Source organism: Salmo salar, chromosome ssa19, assembly GCF_905237065.1.
Source record: "Salmo salar chromosome ssa19, Ssal_v3.1, whole genome shotgun sequence".
Taxonomy (NCBI): domain Eukaryota; kingdom Metazoa; phylum Chordata; class Actinopteri; order Salmoniformes; family Salmonidae; genus Salmo; species Salmo salar.
This window is the reverse complement of record NC_059460.1, coordinates 30,323,163-30,343,935: the sequence shown is the minus strand read 5'-3', so window position 1 is coordinate 30,343,935 and position 20,773 is coordinate 30,323,163. Positions and strand designations below refer to the sequence as shown.

Sequence of the window (20,773 nt, the reverse complement as noted above, 5' to 3'; positions counted from 1 at the left end):
TGTGGCAAGAAGGTTTGCTGTGTCTGTCAGCGTAGTGTCCAGAGCATGGAGGCGCTACCAGTAGACAGGCCAGTACATCAGGAGACGTGGAGGAGGCCATAGGAGGGCAACAACCCAGCAGCAGGACCGCTACCTCCGCCTTTGTGCAAGGAGGAGCAGGAGGAGCAGTGCCAGAGCCCTGCAAAATGACCTCCAGCAGGCCACAAATGTGCATGTGTCTGCTCAAACGGTCAGAAACAGACTCCATGAGGGTGGTATGAGGGCCCGACGTCCACAGGTGGGGGTTGTGCTTACAGCCCAACACCGTGCATGACGTTTGGCATTTGCTAGAGAACACGTTCTGCTGCCTGCAACATCCTCCAGTATGACCGGTTTGGCAGTGGGTCAGTCATGGTGTGGGGTGGCATTTCTTTGGGGGGCCGCACAGCCCTCCATGTGCTCGCCAGAGGTAGCCTGACTGCCATTAGGTACCGAGATGAGATACTCAGACCCCTTGTGAGACCATATGCTGGTGCGGTTGGCCCTGGGTTCCTCCTAATGCAAGACAATGATAGACCTCATGTGGCTGGAGTGTGTCAGCAGTTCCTGCAAGAGGAAGGCATTGATGCTATGGACTGGCCCGCCCGTTCCCCAGACCTGAATCCAATTGAGCACATCTGGGACATCATGTCTCGCTCCATCCACCAACGCCACGTTGCACCACAGACTGTCCAGGAGTTGGCGGATGCTATAGTCCAGGTCTGGGAGGAGATCCCTCAGGAGACCATCCGCCACCTCATCAGGAGCATGCCCAGGCGTTGTAGGGAGGTCATACAGGCACGTGGAGGCCACACACACTACTGAGCCTCATTTTGAGTTGTTTTAAGGACATTACATCAAAGTCGGATCAGCCTGTAGTGTGGTTTTCCACTTTAATTTTGAGTGTGACTCCAAATCCAGACCTCCATGGGTTGATAAATTGGATTTCCATTGATTATTTTTGTGTGATTTTGTTGTCAGCGCATTCAACTATGTAAAGAAAGAAAGTATTTAATAAGATTATTTCATTCATTTAGATCTAGGATGTGTTATTTTAGTGTTCCCTTTATTTTTTCGAGCAGTGTATATAATATATATATTTTTTGCTACAATAAATGCCACCATAGCTCAGACTGAGATCTGTGTGAATCTATATTGGTGCCCATGCTTTGTCTTAGGTGGATGAGCCTCAATCTCTTTAATTAATTTTCATATGTATGAATTATTAATCTATAGAGTGGTTATGCAGACTTCAGAGTCTACATTGGGGAGTTGAAATCGCCTGCATGTTAACTAGTGGGAAACCCCCTTTTGGAACTTTACATGTCTATTTTTCAGGTGTAGTGTAGTTTGGGTTCATATAGTTTGTTTAGGCTCAGTGAGAATGAGGAGAGTTCAATCCATTGGGAAAGGTACCTTCCTGTCTGTACAGTAGGATTTAGTCTGCATATTGGTTGGTCAAAGTGCAATGGCAGGTAAGACTGCGTCATTTACATCCAGAAGTAAAGGTGTGGCAATTCTTGAGAAAATAAAACTACCACTTAAGGTGTTGAATTGTGTGAAAGATAAATGTGGTTGTTTTGTTTTAATTAAAAAAGGCACTTTACAAGCGTCATTGTTTCTGTTTCAGTTTCCTGTCTGAGCGTTACAGCCTACACGATTGCTAGGAGGCGTCCGCAGTCCTGAGCTGGTCATCCATGTGAATGGATGAGGGTACACTAATTTGATTTCATGGCATGCTTGTCTATAGACTGCTTACAAGACGCTAACCCGGACGACGCTGGGCCAATTCACTGCAACACTCTCCTCATTGCAACACTTCGGCCGAAGTCGTGACAATAAGTATTTAACTCCTTTGTTGTGGCAACATGATGCTGCTGTTTATTTTGCTGGTGTCTACCCTTGGCTTTTACAATGTTGGCGATACATTTGGAGCCCGTTGCACTGTGAATGAGGAAATATGATTGTTTCTCCCTCGAGTATTGTAAGAAACCCCACGCTTGCTCCGGAAATGCACATGAGAACTACGCACATTTCTCCCGAACAATATGGAGAAATCAGATTCTTGCGCTTACATGTCAGGACTGTTCTCTTGGTACTTAACCATGTCTCTGGACTTCACACATCTCCTGAAATATGTGGCGTTAAAGACTCTGGTGACTATGGATTCTCGTTCAAGTGCTGTCTGTAACTCCAAATGTTGTAACCCTCAATCTAGAATTGCCATTCTCTTGCTGCTTCTTTTGTCTGGAAATGTCCAGTCTAATCCAGGTCCTGACATTCTTACCCCTGCCGAATTAAGTAGTCAGAGTGCCCTGAAGTTTTTGCATATGAATGTAAGAAGCCTTCTGCCGAAGCTTGATTTTGTGAATATATGGATAAAAACTGCCGACCCGGATGCATTTATGCTTTCTGAAACCTGGCTTAAAAAAATCTATTGCAGACAAAAATATTGGCATAAATGGTTAATGTTTTTCGTACAGATCGTAAATCTAAGGGTGGTGGTGTTGCTGTATATGTAAAAGACAAGTTCTCTGTGGTCATTCTGACTTTGTTACTAAACCTAAGCAATTTGAATATCTGTCTTTGAACCTAAACCTTGGCTCATCTTTAAATATTGTTGTATCTTGCTGTTATAGACCTCCATCTGTTACTGTTGGCTCTCTGGATTGTATTTTCAAATTGTTATCACAGAATGTCAATTCTGAGTTTGTCCTGATGGGTGATCTGAATCAGGACTGGCTAACAGCTCTGATCAACTCAAAATTCTGTGCAATACCTACAATCTTACTCAGATTGTCAACAGTGTAACTAGGTTGAATATAAAATATATTCTGAAATCCTCTTTAATTGATTTGATCTTAACCAACACTCCTCATCGTTTTAATGCTTCTGGTATTTTTGCAAATGACAGAAGTGATCACTGTGCTATTGCCTGTGTGAGAGATGGTAAAATTCCTAAGAAATCTCCACGTGTTATTACGAAAAGAAACTGGAAGCGGTTTGATATTCAAGGTTTTTTACATGATGTATCTAGCATTGAATGGAATAAAATGGAATTAATCCCTGATGTTGAACTAGCCTTTTCTTACTTCCATAACGCATTCCAGGATGTATGCAATAGGCATGCCCCTTTTTAAAAAATGCAGGATTAAAGGGCAGAGAGAACCCTTGGTTTACTAAGGAACTTACAAAAATCATAAGGGAACGAAATGATATGTGGGATAAAGCAAGAGGGACTGGTTTGGCAGATGATTGGATGACTTTTAAACGTCTTCGAAATATGGGTGTGGCTATGATGCGTAAATTGAAAGCAGACCACTACCTGAAATCTACTTCACAAAATTTGAATAATCCATCTAAATTTTGACAAGTAGTGAAAGGTTTGGAGTGCAGAAAAGATACACAGCTTCCTAAACAATTGTTGGTCGACACTCAGATTGTAACTGAGAGAACCTCCATTCTGAAAGCCTTGAACCAGCATTTTTTAGATGCAGGCAGTTTATTTGAAAAGGTCAAAGGTATAATTGAGCCCCCTATAAAATTTACCTGACACCCCTGTGCACTCCTTCACCAGGTTTACCTTTTCATCCTTCCCTGTTTCAGGAATTGTGTAAAGCCCTGAAAGAAATGTATTAAAAAACATCCCCTGGCCCTGATGAACTAGACCCCCGCCTCCTACACCTAGCCGCTGACATCATTGCTCCCCCCTTAACATGTATTTTTAACCTTACGCTTGATGTTAAGGAAATCCCCAAGTTATGGAAATCTGCTTTTGTACTGCCTCTCCTGAAAGGTGGAGATCCCTCGCTACTTGACAACTATCGACCCATTTCAAAATTGTCTGTAGTATCAAAGGTACTGGAGTCCTTAGTTAGTAGGCAGCTAAAGACCTACTTCCAAGAAAACAATATCTTAAATGGAATGCAATCATGTTTTAGGTCTGGCCACAACACTGTTTCAGCAACATTGAAGGTTTTAAATGACATCCACTGTGCTCTTGATAAGAAGTTACATTGCGTGTCTGTTTTTATTGATTTGTCGAAGGCTTGACACCGTGGACCACGCTGTGTTAGTGCAAAGGTTAAAATGTTGTGGAATTACTGGTCATGCTCTAGATAGGTAATTTATAAACCAATCAAATAGTACACAATGTGTAATGGCGGATGGTTGCAAATCTGAGTCCATAGAGGTGTGCTCAGGTGTTCCGCAAAGTTCTATTTTGGGCCCACTGTTGTTCATTTTGTATATCAACAACATTGGGGATCTTATTGAAACAGCGGATGTTCATTTTTATGCAGATGATACTGTTTTTCATTCAAGTGGTAGTAGTTTATCATCTTTAGCTTTTGAAAATGCCCAAAGAGCATTTAACATCATACAAGCTGATTCTAAATTCAGGTAAAACAAAATGCATGGTATTTTCAAAATGCCAGGCATGTTACAAATCATTTCATTGCTACATTGGCTGGACATAATATAGAGCAAGTTAAAGTGTACAAATATTTGGGTGTGTGGGTTGATGATAAGTTGAGCTTCACTGTGCATGTAGAGAACTTGATAAGGAAGCTCAAGCTGAAAATAGGATTTTATTACCGGCATAAGGCTTGTTTTTCTTTTGAGGCCAGGAAGGAGCTGGTACGATGTACATTACTGTCGGTTTTAGATTTTAGTGATGTTATATATATATATATGCAGGCCTCAGCCACTACCCTGAGAGCACTTGATTCAGTGTATCATGCAGCCCTCAGGTTCATTACAAATCAGAAACGTCTAACACATCATTGTGATCTCTACAGTGCTGTTGGCTGGTCGTCATTGACCTTGCGTAGGCTTAAACACTGGTAAACACTGATTTATAAGGCCATATTGGGTAAAATGCCATTTTATCTCTGCTCTTTTTTAGTTAGGTCAGTAAATAAGTATGAATTACAGTCCCATTCTGATTTGCTTCTAACAGTACCAAAAATTACAACAGATCATGGTAGAAATAGTTTTAGTTACTTAGCACCGTGGTCCTGGAATTCTCTTTTGAACATTTTAAAATGTGATGATCTAGTTTCGTTGGCAGAGTTCAAACACTTGATCGATGTATATATTATAGAAGAGTGTAATTGTTTTTAGGCCAGCTGTTTTTAGTCGATGTTTGTGTTTTTAAATGTAATATGTTTTTGTTGTACTGTATGTGTGTTTATAGTTTTGTTTAATGTTGTGTGAGTGTGTTTATAGTTTTGTTTAATGTTGTGTGAGTGTATGTAATTTGGTTTGTCTGAAACGTTCCCCTTGCTGCTATTGGACCAGGTCTCTCTTGGAAAAGAGATATTTATCTCAATGAGAATAAACCTGTATAAATAAAAGGTAAAAAAATAAAAAATTACACACACACACACATATATATAAAAAACAAGGGCAGGACATTTCAACCACCCTGATTTCCTCACCAAGGTATTTCTAGACTTCTTAGAATTAAAAACTCAAGACACTGCAGTGGTTGGAGATTTTAATTGTTTGTTGAACACCCTTATTTGACAAGTTTCCCAGTAGGATAGTTTCACCCTCTCCTCAAGCTAGGTCGCTTAAATCAATTTGTGATCATCTGGGGTATGCTGATGTCTGGAGAATCTTTCATCCCTCAAACAGAGAGTTCACCTTTTTCTCTGCACATCATGGATGTCAGACTAGAAAATTTTACTTTTCCATGCCAAGGACGTCTTTGCAGTTGGTTTTATCTGCTAAAATAGGAAGCATAGTCATATCTGTTCATGCGGAGGTGATCCTGGACATAAAACTCAAATGTAAAAAGTTTAAAGGATTTCTCTCAAACTCTCAATCAACAGATAACACCTCGCTCCTTTGGGAAACCTGTAAAGCATATGCCAGAGTTCTGATTATGTCATACTTAGCCACTAAGAGGCGGGAAAAAACGTGAAAAGCAATAAACGTTAGAGGGTGAATTGGCAACTAAAGAGAAGGACTACATTAAAATTCCCACTCCTGTGTGCCCTATTAAAATGAATATCAGTACTTAGATCAACGTTGGACTCCTAACACAGGACGCTGAAAATAAAATTGTATTTGTCAGGCAAAAGCTTTACGAACATGGAGATAATATTTGGCATACCTAGCTTAAGAGAACAGACTCCCAGTCAATTGCTACTATTACTGATTCTGATGGCAACCATTTATATGAAAATGGCAAAATGAGTCATTTAGGACATTTTATGCAAATATTTATGCCTCAGAAATGACACATCCAAATTAACAGAGGACTTCTTTTCTAAGATTGAGCTCCCTACTATTTCCAAAGAACAGAGATCTCTCCTTAATACCCCTATTACCAAGGAGATTATGTTTGCAATTGAGAATCTGCAAAATGGTAGTTCCACAGGACCAGACGGGTTTTATAGTGAGTTCCATTGCCTGATCCTTCAGCCATTGCTTGACATGTTTAGCAACTCATTTTCAAATGACCGCCTCCCTCAAAACGCTGAGGGAAGCTAGCATATCACTGATCTCAAAAAGGGAAAATGCACAGAGTCTTGTTCCTCATCCTGACCTTTTGCTCTTCTGAACGTGGGTAGAAAAATTTATTTCTAAAATCCTAGCCACACGACTAAGGGGCTTATTGTCACTAATTGTGAAAGGGGCCCAAACTGGCTTCATTAAGAGCCCGTAACTCATGTAATAATGTCAGGCGGCTTAATGTTTTCAAGCCTACCAACAAAGTGCTGTGGATGGTCTTGTGCTGTCCCTAGGTGCTGAAAAACCATTTGACAGTGTGAAGTGGTCCTACCTATTATTTGCTCTAACTAAATTGGGTCTAAGTGACAACTTTATAAAATGGTTTAAGGTTTTATATATGATGACTCTTCACACACAGGAGGTACCAGACAGGGCTGTCCTTTGTCCCCTCTCCTATTTGCGCTCGCTATGGAACCACTGGCCGAGGCCATCAGAGTAAGCCTGCCATACAGGGTCTGCTCCTTGGTGACGTTGATCATCAAATAAGCTTGTATGCTGATGAAGTTTTGATTTTCATCTCTAGCCCCGAGACTTCAATTACATCTCTTTTTAATATTATTGAATTATTCAGTGAACTCAGGCTACAAGATAAATTCAACTAAATCAGAGGCTATGCCACTTGATAGTCTTCACTCTATACCTACTACCTCTCACCCCTTTTAAAACGGTCTCCCTCAGGTTTTACGTATCTGTGTGTGTGTGAGTGTGTGTGTATGTATATATACACACTAAATTCCATCAAATGTACAAAGCTAATTTTGTTCCCTTATTTGATACAATAAGACAGGATTCTGGAGCGCTGGAACTCCTCCGATTTCGTGGTTGAATAGAATATCCCTCTTGAAAATGAACATTTTACCTAGACTACTTTACCCAATCAAATGATCCCAGTCTTCCTTTCCAATAAGTTAATAAAATATTTTTTTAATGGTGGTTAAGTTGCTTCATATGGAGTAAATGCAAGCCAAGACTTAAGATGGCAATATTGCAGCTGCCAGGCTCTATGGGGGGCTTGGATCTGGCCAATATTAGGTTTTATCAGTGGTGTGCCCACTTATCTTATATTTCTGAAAGGATCACACATTTTGACTCCTATTTGGTTAGACATTGAGATCATTTGGAGATCTTTTTTCTTACTAGAGCAATCCAGTTAAGAATAATACACAGATTGCATATATCCCCAAATCGCAGACATGCTTTTAGCCCCTCTTCTCCTCAGTGTCTTAAATGTAAAATTGATATAGGCACCCTAACACATTGTTTATGGTTTTGTTCCAAATTACAAAGATACTGGTCTAATGTTCAAGAAATTGAAAAAAAAAGCGAGTTTCTTTGCTGTTAGGTCTCCCTAGTAGGCATGTTACTTCTGTGGGTAAGAGGAGGCTTTACAACATCCTTACCGTCGCAGCGAGGAAAAACATCCTCTCACAGTGGATTAATGACAAGGTCCCGTCTATTAAGGATTGGCATAAGATACTATTTGAATGGATGCCATTGTAGAACTGATGTTTTTAGATGTAATGACCATGTCAGATATTCCAAAGTGTGGAAACCTATTTAAATTACCTAGAACCTGATTTATCAGCTTTGTGCTACAAGGATTTACTTAAAATGATGGTTGTTTACTTGTCTCAGGATTACACTGTACGTTCCATGTGTTGGACCTAATTCCTATATTTAAACTGAGCTTTTGTGATTAATTTCTGTCTATGTTCGTAAAATAACAACAAAAAAAATTTGTTACTGTATCTCTTACTATGGGAGAAAATTGTGACATTCCAATAATAATTTAAAAAAAATACTATTACAACAAGTGCCCCAGGACCAATGAAAGCAAAATAACCCCATAACATCAAAGATCCATCACCATATTTTATGAGGTACTTTTCTGACCATAGCACCTCCTGGAGTTTGCTAAACGTCATTGGCACTTGGATTGGAATAGGTGCTATGGTCAGATGACATGAAAATAGATCTCTTTGGCCATATACCAGTGGTGGGTTTGGTGACAAAAGAAGGAAATCATATGCAGAAAAGAAACTCGCAAGGGGAGGGCGCAGAAGTATTGAAAACAGGGGTGGCAATAATTTTGACGCTTTGAGATAATCAATACAAATTATTTACAATCTTTCTCTGAGTAATTAGATTAGAACTAAATATATATTTTTAAATTAGGAGCATAAAAGAGTTATTTGTATTTATTTTATACAGTATTTTTTGCTCATCTTTATCAAGGGTGCCAATAATTTGACCTGACTGAACATGCCTAGAACCATATCTCATAATTAAATTAATTCAACATTGGGCCCCACTATGACATGTTTATGGATGGATGTGTTTGTGCGCCGGTAGATCGACTGTCTTGGTGTACTAGCAGGGCAGGGTCTTTCAAAGAAGGAAATGTTATTTAATATAAGACAACATATTGTGGGCTAATAGGAACGCTATCAGAAATGCCTCTTACTCTATGCCAATCCCATTTGATCAGGAGACTGCCATGAAGCTGCAACGTAGTGAGTGTGTCAGCAGCTATGGATGACAGACGTAAACCTGCATGGGATAATGTACAGTTATGACTATAACTGCTGTTCCCTAGCTAAACCCATCGAACAATCAGAGGCTGTGTGTGGGGGTGTGTGGTAGAGGTCGACCGATTAATCTAAATGGCCGATTAATTAGGACCGATTTCAAGTTTTCAGAACAATCGGTAATCGATATTTTTGGCCACCGATTTGCCGATTTATTTTTATTACAACTTTATTTAACTAGGCAAGTCAGATTAAGAACACATTCTTATTTTCAATGACGGCCTAGGAACGGGGGTTAACTGCCTTGTTCAGGGGGGGATTCGGGGATTCGTTTTTGCAACCTTCTGGTTACTAGTTGTCACGACTTCAGCCGAAGTCGGCCCCTCTCCTTGTTAGGGTGGCGTTCGGCAGTCGACGTCACCGGCTTAGTAGTCACCACCGATCTATGTTTCCCTGTTCGTTTGGTCTTAATTGTACACACCTGTTTATGATTCCCTGATTATGTTCATTATTTAACCCTCTGGCTTTCCTGTTTGTCTTGTCCGTGATTGTTTCCTGTTTTGTGGTTGTTGGAGGTGTTTCTCCCAACCATGTATTATTGATGTGGGAGAAGTTTTATTTATGGTTTTGAGTAAACACGTTTTGTTTGCACTCATCCCTGTGTCCTGCGCCTGACTCCGATACTTCTAACGAAATCATTACAGAATCACGGACCAATATAATGGAGTCAGCAGGAGCAGCCAGCCCTCCTCTCCCAGTAGAGGAGCGCGTCCAGCAGCACGCGAATATGTTACAGAGTCTCAGTACAGCCATGGACCGCGTGCTGCAGACTATGGAGAGATTTGAGAGAAGAGGATTTCCCTTCGACCCAGCCATTCCACCGCCACCCGCACCTCATCATACACCCATGCCCACCCATCCGTCGTCAGTACCCAGTGGGATTCGGCTCTCGCTCCCGGGAGCGTATGACGGAACAGCTGCCGGGTGCCAGGGGTTCCTACTCCAGCTGGAGCTCTACCTGGAGGCTGTCCAGCCGGCACCTTCGGGACGCGAGAGAGTGAGTGCCCTCATCTCCTGTCTGACTGGTAAAGCCCTGGAGTGGGCCAACGCCATCTGGGGAGAGGAAGGCCTGACTCTGGATAGCACCGAGGACTTCTCCCGCCGCTTTTGGGCAGTATTTGATCAACCACCGGAAGGGATAGCGGTGGGGGAGCGCTTGTTGCATTTAAGACAGGGGATGAGGAGCGCTCAGGAGTTTGCGCTGGACTTTAGAACTCTGGCGGCGGGTGCGGGATGGAATGAGCGGGCCCTGATCGACCACTACAGGTGTAGTTTGCGAGAGGACGTTCGTAGGGAGCTAGCCTGCAGGGACACCACCCTCCACCTGGACCAGCTGGTGGACTTATCTATCCGGCTGGAGAACCTGTTGGCCTCCCGCGGACGTCCGGATCGGGGTCCGTTGGTTCCATCCCCCAGCCCCAACACCTATGGAGTTGGGAGCGGCTGGTACGAGGAAGACCGGAGGGGGAACCATTCCATGCACTAGCTGTGGCCGCAGAGGGCACACTGCTGGTTGGTGCTGGGGAGGTTCTCCAGGAAGTCGAGGTGGTAGGCGGAACACTGGTGGTTCATCTCAGGTGAGTAGGCACACGACTCACCCAGACCCCCCTGTTGCGCACATGTGGTTATCTATAGGATTTCCGGGGTTTTCCCCGCATTCCCAGCATAAGGCACTAGTAGATTCAGGCACAGCTGGGAACTTTATTGATCAGTACTTGGCCTATAGATTAGGGATTCCTATTGTTCCCGTTGATGTTCCCTTCCCTGTACATGCCCTAGATAGTCGTCCTTTGGGGTCGGGGCTATGGGGTCGGGGCTAATTAGGGAGGTCACAGCTCCCATTGCTATGGTAACGCAGGGGAGTCATGAGGAGAGAATTAGTCTCTTTCTGATCGACTCTCCTGCGTTTCCCGTTGTGTTGGGTCTTCCCTGGTTGGCTTCTCATGATCCTACTATTTCGTGGCAACAGAGGGCTCTCAAGGGATGGTCCTGTCAGTGTTCAGGGAGGTGTGTAGGTGTTTCCTTAGGTGCCACTAAGGGTGGAAAGTCCAAACCAGGTTTCCACCATGCACATTCCCCCCGAATATGCAGATTTGGCAATCGCCTTCTGTAAAAAGGCGACTCAATTACCACCCCATCGACCGGAGGATTGTGCGATAAATCTCTGGGTGGGCACTGCACTTCCCAGGAGTCACATGTATCCTCTGTCACAGGAGGAGACAGCGGCTATGGAGACATATGTCACCGAATCTCTGGGACAGGGATACATTCAGCCCTCCATTTCACCTGTCTCCTCGAGTTTATTTTTTGTGAAGAAGAAAGATGGAGGTTTACGCCCGTGCATCGACTATCGATGTTTGAACCAGATTACTGTAAAATACAGTTACCCGCTGCCTCTCATCGCTAGTATGACAGAGTCATTACACGGGGCGTGCTTCTTCACAAAATTGAACCTCAGGAGCGCGTACAACCTGGTGCGTATCCGGGGAGGGGATGAGTGGAAGATGGCATTTAGCACCACTTCTGGGCACTATGAGTACCTCGTCATGCCATATGGGTTAATGAATGCTCCATCTGTCTTCCAATCCTTTGTGGATGAGATCTTCAGGGACCTGCACGGGCAGGGTGTAGTGGTGTATATAGATGACATTCTAATATACTCTACTACCCGCACAGAGCATGTGTCTCTTGTACGCATGGTGCTTGGTTGACTGTTGGAGCATGACCTTTACGTCAAGGCGGAGAAATGTCTGTTCTTTCAACAATCCGTCTCCTTCCTAGGGTACCGTTTGTCCGCGTCAGGGGTGGAGATGGAGACTGACCGCATTTCAGCCGTGCGTAATTGGCCGACTCCAACCACGGTAAAGGAGGTGGGGCGGTTTTTAGGGTTTGCCAACTACTACCGGAAGTTTATCCGGGGTTTTGGCCAGGTGGCGGCTCCCATTACCTCCTTGCTGAAGGGGGGACCGGTGCGACTGCGGTGGTCGGCTGAGGCGGACAGGGCTTTTGGTAACCTGAAGGCTCTGTTTACCACGGCTCCAGTGCTGGCGCATCCTGATCCCTCTTTAGCGTTCATAGTTGAGGTGGACGCGTCCGAGGCTGGAATAGGGGCTGTGCTATCTCAGTGCTCGGGTAAGTCACCAAAACTCCGCCCCTGTCTTTCTTTTCGAAGAAGCTCAGCCCGGCGGAGCAAAACTATGATGTGGGGGATAGGGAGTTGTTGGCTGTTGTCGGGGCTCTGAAGGCATGGAGACATTGGCTTGAGGGGGCTAGACACCCTTTCCTCATTTGGACTGACCACTGAAATCTGGAGTACATTCGGGCAGCGAGGAGACTGAACCCCCGCCAGGCAAGGTGGGCCATGTTATTCACACGCTTTGTTTTCACCCTTTCCTACAAACCAGGTTCCCAGAACGTGAAGGCAGATGCACTGTCCCGGCTGTATGATACAGAGGAGTGGTCCACGGAGCCCACTCCCATAATTCCAGCTTCTTGCCTGGAGGCGGACGGGAGGTGGGAGGTGGACATCGAATGGGCGTCACATGCAGAACCCACTCCCCCCCAGTGTCCCGTTGGGCACATGTACGTTCCGTTTGATGTTCACGATCGTTTGATCTGTTGGGCCCACACATCACCCTCCTCTGGTCATCCTGGTATAGGTCGGACGGTGCGCTGTCTTGCGGGGAAGTACTGGTGGCCCACGTTAGCTAAGGACGTGAGGGTTTATGTCTCTTCCTGTTCGGTATGCGCACAGTGCAAGGCACCTAGACATCTGCCCAGAGGGAAATTACAACCCCTTCCCGTTCCGCAACGACCGTGGTCGCACCTGTTGGTGGAGTTCGTGACGGATCTTCCCCCGTCACGGGGTAACACCACGATCCTGGTCGTTGTGGATCAGTTTTCTAAGTCCTGCCGTCTCCTTCCTTTGCCCAGTCTCCCTACGGCTCTACAGACTGCGGAGGCTCTATTCACCCATGTATTCCGGCACTACGGGGTGCCTGAGGACATAGTGTCTGATCGGGGTCCCCAATTTACATCTAGAGTCTGGAGGGCATTTATGGAACGCCTGGGGGTCTCGGTCAGCCTTACCTCGGGTTTTCACCCCGAGAGTAACGGGCAGATGGAAAGAGTCAACCAAGAGGTGGGTAGGTTTCTGCGGTCCTATTGCCAGGACAGGCCGGGGGAGTGGGCGTCGTTTATCCCCTGGGCGGAGATGGCCCAAAATTCCCTACGCCACTCGTCTACTAATCTTATCCCTTTTCAGTGTGTGCTAGGTTATCAGCCGGTCCTGGCACCATGGCATCAGAGCCAGATCGAGGCTCCTGCGGTGGATGAATGGTTTCGGCACTCGGAGTAGACATGGAACGCTGCTCATGTACGACTACAACGAGCCATCAGGCGGCAAAAGGCGAGTGCCGACAGCCACCACAGTGAGGACCCGGTTTATGCACCGGGGGATCGGGTCTGGCTCTTGACCCTTCACCTGCCCCTTCACCTGCCCTGCCGGAAGCTGGGTCCGCGGTTTGTGGGGTCATTCAAAGTCCTGAGGAGACTGAACGAGGTTTGTTATAGGTTACAACTCCCCCCTGATTATCATATTAACTTGTTATGGATAGGGGGCAGTATTTTCACGGCCGGATAAAAAAAAAGTGCCCGATTTTAATCTGGTTACTACTCCTGCCCAGTAACTAGAATATGCATATAATTATTGGCTTTGGATAGAAAACACCCTAAAGTTTCTAAAACTGTTTGAATGGTGTCTGTGAGTATAACAGAACTCATATGGCAGGCCAAAACCTAAGAAGATTCCATGCAGGAAGTGGCCTGTCTGACAAGTTGTTTTTCATCTTGGCTCTTTTTATTGAAGAGTGAGGATCTTTGCTATAACGTGACACTTCCTACAGCTCCCATAGGCTCTCAGAGCCCGGGAAAAAGCTGAACGATATCGAGGCAGCCTCTGGCTGAAACACATTATCGCGTTTGGCAAGTGGCCGATCAGAGTACTATGGGCTTAGGCACGTGCCCGAGTCGACCCCATGCTTTATTTTCTTTCGTCTGTTTACCTAAACACAGATTCCCGGTCGGAATATTATCGCTTTTTTATGAGAAAAATGGCATAAAAATTGATTTTAAACAGCGGTTGACATGCTTCGAAGTACGGTAATGGAATATTTAGAATTTTTTTGTCACGAACTGCGCCATGCTCGTCACTCTTATTTACCCTTTCGGATAGTGTCTTGAACGCACGAACAAAACGCCGCTGTTTGGATATAACTATCGATTATTTTGAACCAAACCAACATTTGTTATTGAAGTAGAAGTCCTGGGAGTGCATTCTGACGAAGACAGCAAAGGTAATAACATTTTTTTTATAGTAAATCTGACTTTGGTGAGTGCTAAACTTGCTGGGTGTCTAAATAGCTAGCCCTGTGATGCCGGGTTATCTACTGAGAATATTGCAAAATGTGCTTTCACCGAAAAGCTATTTTAAAATCGGACATATCGAGTGCATAGAGGAGTTCTGTATCTATAATTCTTAAAATAATTGTTATGCTTTTTGTGAACGTTTATCGTGAGTAATTTAGTAAATTCACCGGCAGTGTTCGGTGGGAATGCTAGTCACATGCTAGTCACATGCTAATGTAAAAAGCTGGTTTTTGATATAAATATGAACTTGATTGAACAAAACATGCATGTATTGTATAACATAATGTCCTAGGGTTGTCATCTGATGAAGATCATCAAAGGTTAGTGCTGCATTTAGCTGTGGTTTGGGTTTATGTGACATTATATGCTAGCTTGAAAAATGGGTGTCTGATTATTTCTGGCTGGGTAATCTGCTGACATAATCTAAATGTTTTGCTTTCGTTGTAAAGCCTTTTTGAAATCGGACAGTGTGGTTAGATTAACGAGAGTCTTGTCTTTAAAATGGTGTAAAATAGTCATATGTTTGAGAAATTGAAGTAATAGCATTTCTAAGGTATTTGAATAACACGCCACAGGATTCCACTGGCTGTTACGTAGGTGGGATGATTTCGTCCCACTGGCCCTAGAGAAGCTAGCTAACGTTTGCTAGCTAGGCTAATTGAGACTGCAGTGCATGCCCTTTCTAATCCTACAGTTACAACTAAAAACAGCTCCATTCAGAACATTAAGTAGCAGCCTACCTGTTTGCTCTTGGTCGTTGTAGCCTATCCTTCTCCTTTAACTTTTAATTCCGTAATTTGAATTCCATCTTCCAATGATTAGATATCACCTAACTTTTGCCACACACAAAGCGAGGCTCTATGGCTGTAGCCTATTGGCGCTTTGACTCATGACTGGCCAACAAGCTACACTTGCTACGGACCACTCCCGTGAAAAGCAAGAGCAGCATAAATAACAAATGATTCTCTGTACGGATATGTCAGTTAAAATTACACATACTTGAGACCAGTGACAATCATATCAGACCATTATTGAGAATTCTGGATCCGGACCCGGCTCTCGCGTACAGGTGGCTCTGTGAAGACCTCTACTACAAACAACCCTTTAAACACCCAAGATGCCGCCAGACCCCAGTGTGTGGGCGCATACACTGTTAGGTAATTCCTGCCTTTTGTTGTCATAGGCCAGAGCAGTAGCCTCCACAATCCATGAGATGGATAAGCAAAACAGACAAAGTTGGTCACACAAACAAACAGACACCCCTGGTCCGCTCAATGTACATGCGTAACGCTTGCACCGGACACCTCAAGCAAACGGACGCGGCGAAAAGCTCAAAAGCTAGAGACCTGTAGGACTTAATGTTTCCAAATGTATGAAAAATAAAAAACTAATCATATTTACATAAGTAGTCAGACCCTTACTCAGTACTTTTTGAAGCACCTTTGGCAGCGAGTACAGCCTTGAGTCTTCTTGGGTATGATGCTACAAGCTTGGCACACCTGTATTCTCCCATCCTTCTCTGCAGATCCTCGCAAGCTCTGTGAGGTTGGATGGGGAGTGTCACTGCACAGCTATTTCCTGGTTTCTCCAGAGATGTGGCCCAGACAGAACTTGAACCCGATCGAACATCTCTGGAGAGACCTGAAAATAGCTGTGCAGCGACACTCCCCATCCAACCTGACAAAGCTCGAGAGGATCTGCAGAGAAGAATGGGAGAAACTCCCCAAATACAGGTGTGCCAAGCTTGTAGCGTTATACCCATGAAGACTTGAGGCTGTCAAATATGCCTCAAGTCCTCAACTGTCAGCTTTATTAAATAGTACCCATAAAACACCAGTCTCAACGTCAACAGTGAAGAGGTGACTCCGGGATGCTGGCCTTCTAGGCAGAGTTCCTCTGTCCAGGGTCTGTTCTTTTGCCCATCTTAATCTTTTCTTCTTATTGGCCAGTCTGAGACATGGATTTTTCTTTGCAACTCTGCCTAGAAGGCCAGCATCCCGGAGTCACCTCTTCACTGTTGACCATTCTCAACATGTTTTGCGGGTACTATTTAATGAAGCTGCCAGTTGAGGACTTGTGAGGCATCTGTTTCTCAAACTAGACACTAATGTACTTGTCCTCTTGCTCAGTTGTGCACTGGGGCCTCCCACTCCTCTTTCTATTCTGGTTAGAGACAGTTTGCGCTGTTCTGTGAAGGGAGTAGTACACAGCGTTGTACGAGATCTTCAGTTTCGTGGCAATTTCTCACATGGAATAGCCTTCATTTCTCAGAACAAGAATAGACTGACGCGTTTCAGAAGAAAGTACTTTGTTTCTGGCCATTTTGAGCCTGTAATCGAACCCACAAATGCTGATGCTCCAGATAACTAGTCTAAAGGACAGTTTTACTGCTTCTTTAATCAGGACAGCCGTTTTCAGCTGTGCTAACAATTGCAAAAGGGTTTTCTAATGATCAAGTAGCCTTTTAAAATTATACATTTGGATTAGCTAACGCAACGTGCCATTAGAACACAGGAGTGATGGTTGCTGATAATGGGCCTCTGTACACCATGTAAATATTCTATAAAAAAAAATCTTTCCAGCTACAATAGTCATTTACAACATTAACAATGTCCACACTGTATTTTTGATCAATTTCATATTATTTCAATGGACAAAAAGTGATTTTTCTTCCAAAAACAAGGACATTTCTAAGTGACCCCAAACCTTTGAACGGTAGTGTACATGGTTTTGTTCACAAGCTAAGTTGTTTTTCTATGTTTGAGTTTCAACTGCTAGGGAAGAGAAGACAACGCGTCTACTAGACAGACTCAATCTAAAAAGGCACAAACCTGTCGAGTCGCATTGCCACGTTAACCTGGCAGTTAATTTCTTTTTTCCTCATCTGTCATATTTTGGTTCAGACTCAGGTCACAAAATAAAATCATTAAACAATATACTACTTACTAGTAATACTTATTGTTTTAGAAACATTACAAAGAATACTAATTTGTTTGTTGTTGGTGTAATTTTTGCATTATTTTTGCTACTCAAATTTTTTTTTCTTTTTTTAAATCTACTTGCCACAGTGGCTGGTGGACCAAAAAGTCAAATGTATGCCCTGGTTGTGGAGCTGTTGCCTACCCTCACCACCTGGGGTCGCCCCTCAGGAAGTCCAGGATCCAGTTGCAGAAAGTGTTCAGTACCAGGGTCCCAAGCTTGGTGAGGAGCTTGGAGGGGCCTATGGTGTTGAACACTGAGCTGTAGGCAATGAACAGCATTCTCACATTAGGTATTCTTCTTATCTTGGTGGGTGAGGCAAGTGTGAAGTGCAAAATAGATTGCGTCATCTATGGATCCTTTGGAGCGGTATGCAAATTATAATGGGTCTAGGGCGTCTGGGATGATGGAGTTGATGTGTGCCATAACCATTCCTTGAGTTATTTTAGATTATTTCTGACTGTTTTGAGGAAGCGTAGACTGTCCATTTTGAGATGCCGTAGTCAAACAGTACTATAGGCCCTTTTTTTCCTTGTTTTTCAAGCAAAGGTCTTATAAGGGAGTATGCGAGCACACTCGTTCGGTATACCTGAATTTGGTGAGGCGCCAGCCGAACTGAAGCATGCTGACGCCTTTAGAGTTCTTGGGAATAGGAATGATGGTGGTCAGCTTGAGACGTGGGGATTACAGACTGGGACAAGAAGAGGCTGTTCTTCACATGCTCTGAGAACGCACCCCGGAATAACGTCTGGCCCCACGAGAATTGACCAGATTAAAGACCATACTCACGTCTGCCTTGGAGAGCGAGATCACCCAGTCCACTGGGTCAGCGGGGACCCTCATGCACGCCACGGCATTGTTTTTGTCGAAGCATGCATAAAATGCATTGAATTCGTCTGGTAGAGGCATCGTTGGGCAGATCATGGCTGAGGCTTCCTATGTAATCTGTAATGGACTGTTGCCCCTGCCACATGCAGTAGGGCAGCACTTAAAACAAATTTTTCCTTGCAGTCAAAATTAGCTCCCTGACAGTCTAGCTTTCGTTTCGATCAAGCAAGCTGGACAGAGTGAAAAGGCTATAAAATATAGTTTCATGATCATTTTTTCCAGTTTCGATTTGAATATAGTTTTGTTTAGTTTATTAATTAAACCATTTTAAAAACAAGCACACACAAAAGTTGAAAAAGACATGCATGCATTCAATCCGACCAACATGGAGGGGGGAATTTTTTTTTTTTTTTTAAATAAAAAAAATCGACATTGAAATGACTAGCTTCTGAAGGGGAAGCTCCAGATAGTCAAGAATAAGCTGATCAGGGTAGTAATGAAGGTGATTGTTCGATAAGTTTAGCTAACAGTACACCTAAAATGTACAGTTGATAGGATGCGTGTTCCCAAATGAAAAACCTTCATAACAAATTTGGCTGAGTGAGCTTCCGACATACCTCTCCTTCTAAAGGGATTTCCACATAACACGATAATTAGTATAGCCATGGTAGCTTCACCCTCACTTGGGTGCTCGCATGCCGGCTAGGTAGTGCTAGGTAATATATATATATATTTTTTCTCTATAATTTCTTTGGATTCCCTCTGGCTGTTATGTTATGTCTATGTTTTGCATGTTACTGTTATTTACAGCAAGTTAAATAAAGATTTGTGCAAACTTTAAAAAAAAATAATAATAAAAAAAAAGGTAGTGCTAGGTATCAACAGACAATCCAGTAGGGGCTGGAAGCTATAGTGAGCTTCGATTTGTCAATAACGTTGCAATATCGCAGAGTATTTGCATAAAGTTCAGCTTTCCCCAACTTTGGTCCCGACCTGTTCAGGCTCCGTCGCCCGTGCTCGTCCAACAGTCCCTTGCCCACTTCAAATCCCTCCATCGCCCCTATCGTTATGTGAAAATGCACTGTTACTTTCCCCAAAAGCCGAATATGGTGTAATTACAGAGGGCAATTCGGGGCGTTTCTTGATGTGGGTGTTCCCTGATATTAGGAAAAGCCTTACTGTCATTGGTCAGTCCCAGTGTTATGAGATTGATGGTTTCTTGACACAGATTTGTTTGCGTGGCAAGTTAGGTGAATAAGCGTGGCAAGTTAAGAAAAGAGATAGGGTAAAGCTTAGCAACAATTGTCAACGTTTGTTATCCCCGACCGAAATAAACGGACAAGGACCAATGGGTGTAACTTGATATCAAGAAACGCCTATATCAGAAAACGCCCCTAATTGCGGTTTCGCAAATTATACCCTAATCCAAAAGTCGACTGTTGTCACATGGCTTTAACTATCATTCTTTTTTTTTTTTACTCTAAAGTTAGCCCACGTCTGTAGTTAAATGTCTGCAATAAATGTATATTATACCAACGTTTTAAATTGCCATCTGTATCGACAATACCGTTCAGTCATCCCCAGTATTATCTGGCTAGCATTGCTAGCTAAACCTTTCCGTTACAACCATGCCAAGTGACAGCGTAGCTTGCTGCTAGCTAGCATTGCCTGTCAAGTCCCAACGTGTCTGTGTTTTAGAAGATAACGCACTAACAAAAACTTTCTCCGCTTAACGAGGGAATTTTTACAGATTTACAAACAGTACATGTCATTTTACTAGTTCCTGCTTAGTTTAGTAGACTTACCCAACTCCGCCTCGCCTCCCGCTGCCTTGTGTGGACGTGCTGAGGTAGCTATGGATGCACTAACAAGCCGACTAAACTCCACGATTTACAATGGAGTTGAGCAGCAGCGACTAGTGTAGGCGGCCTGGAGTTCAGACGTCACATAAAATTACGTTTTTACCTTTATTTATCAGGGAGTCAAACTGAGACAGAACTCTTTTACAGATGAGACCTAAATTACAAGCATCAAAACATAAATATAAACTGCAAGCAGGGAAAAAAACACGATCATAAAAAGCAAACACGTTCATCAGTAATAATATCCTCAATCGGCTAACTTTCTGAATTGCCTTAGAGGCACCAAAACATCAAATGTAATTACATTTTGAAAATTGTTCCAGAAATAAGGTGAAAGAAAACAACTAAAAGCTGATTTGCCTAACTCCGTAGAGACCAAAGGAATTTCCAGAGTTAGCCATCACTGAGACCGGCTATAGTAACTCACTTGTCTAAAGTTGAGTAATGATGTTAGGTACGGTGGGACTTTTTGTAAAATGACTACCTTTATAAATGAAAACATAGCAATGTATCAACCAACCTATGTCACATCAAAGAGAGCCAACCAAC

General features: G+C 43.4%; 1 protein-coding gene across 2 annotated transcripts in view; it reads right to left on the bottom strand.

Annotated features, from left to right (window-relative positions):
- The window catches only part of LOC106578671 (anion exchange protein 2), a 117,324-nt gene extending 97,033 nt beyond the window's left edge, over nt 1-20,291 (bottom strand). Inside the window, exon 1 of one of the 2 annotated variants that reach the window (XM_014157741.2) lies at nt 20,168-20,291. The gene's annotated coding sequence lies outside the window, so the exon portion shown is untranslated. The remainder of the gene's footprint in view (nt 1-20,167) is intronic. The other variant, XM_014157742.2, reaches the window with a different exon arrangement.
- Between the last annotated feature and the right edge of the window lie 482 nt (nt 20,292-20,773).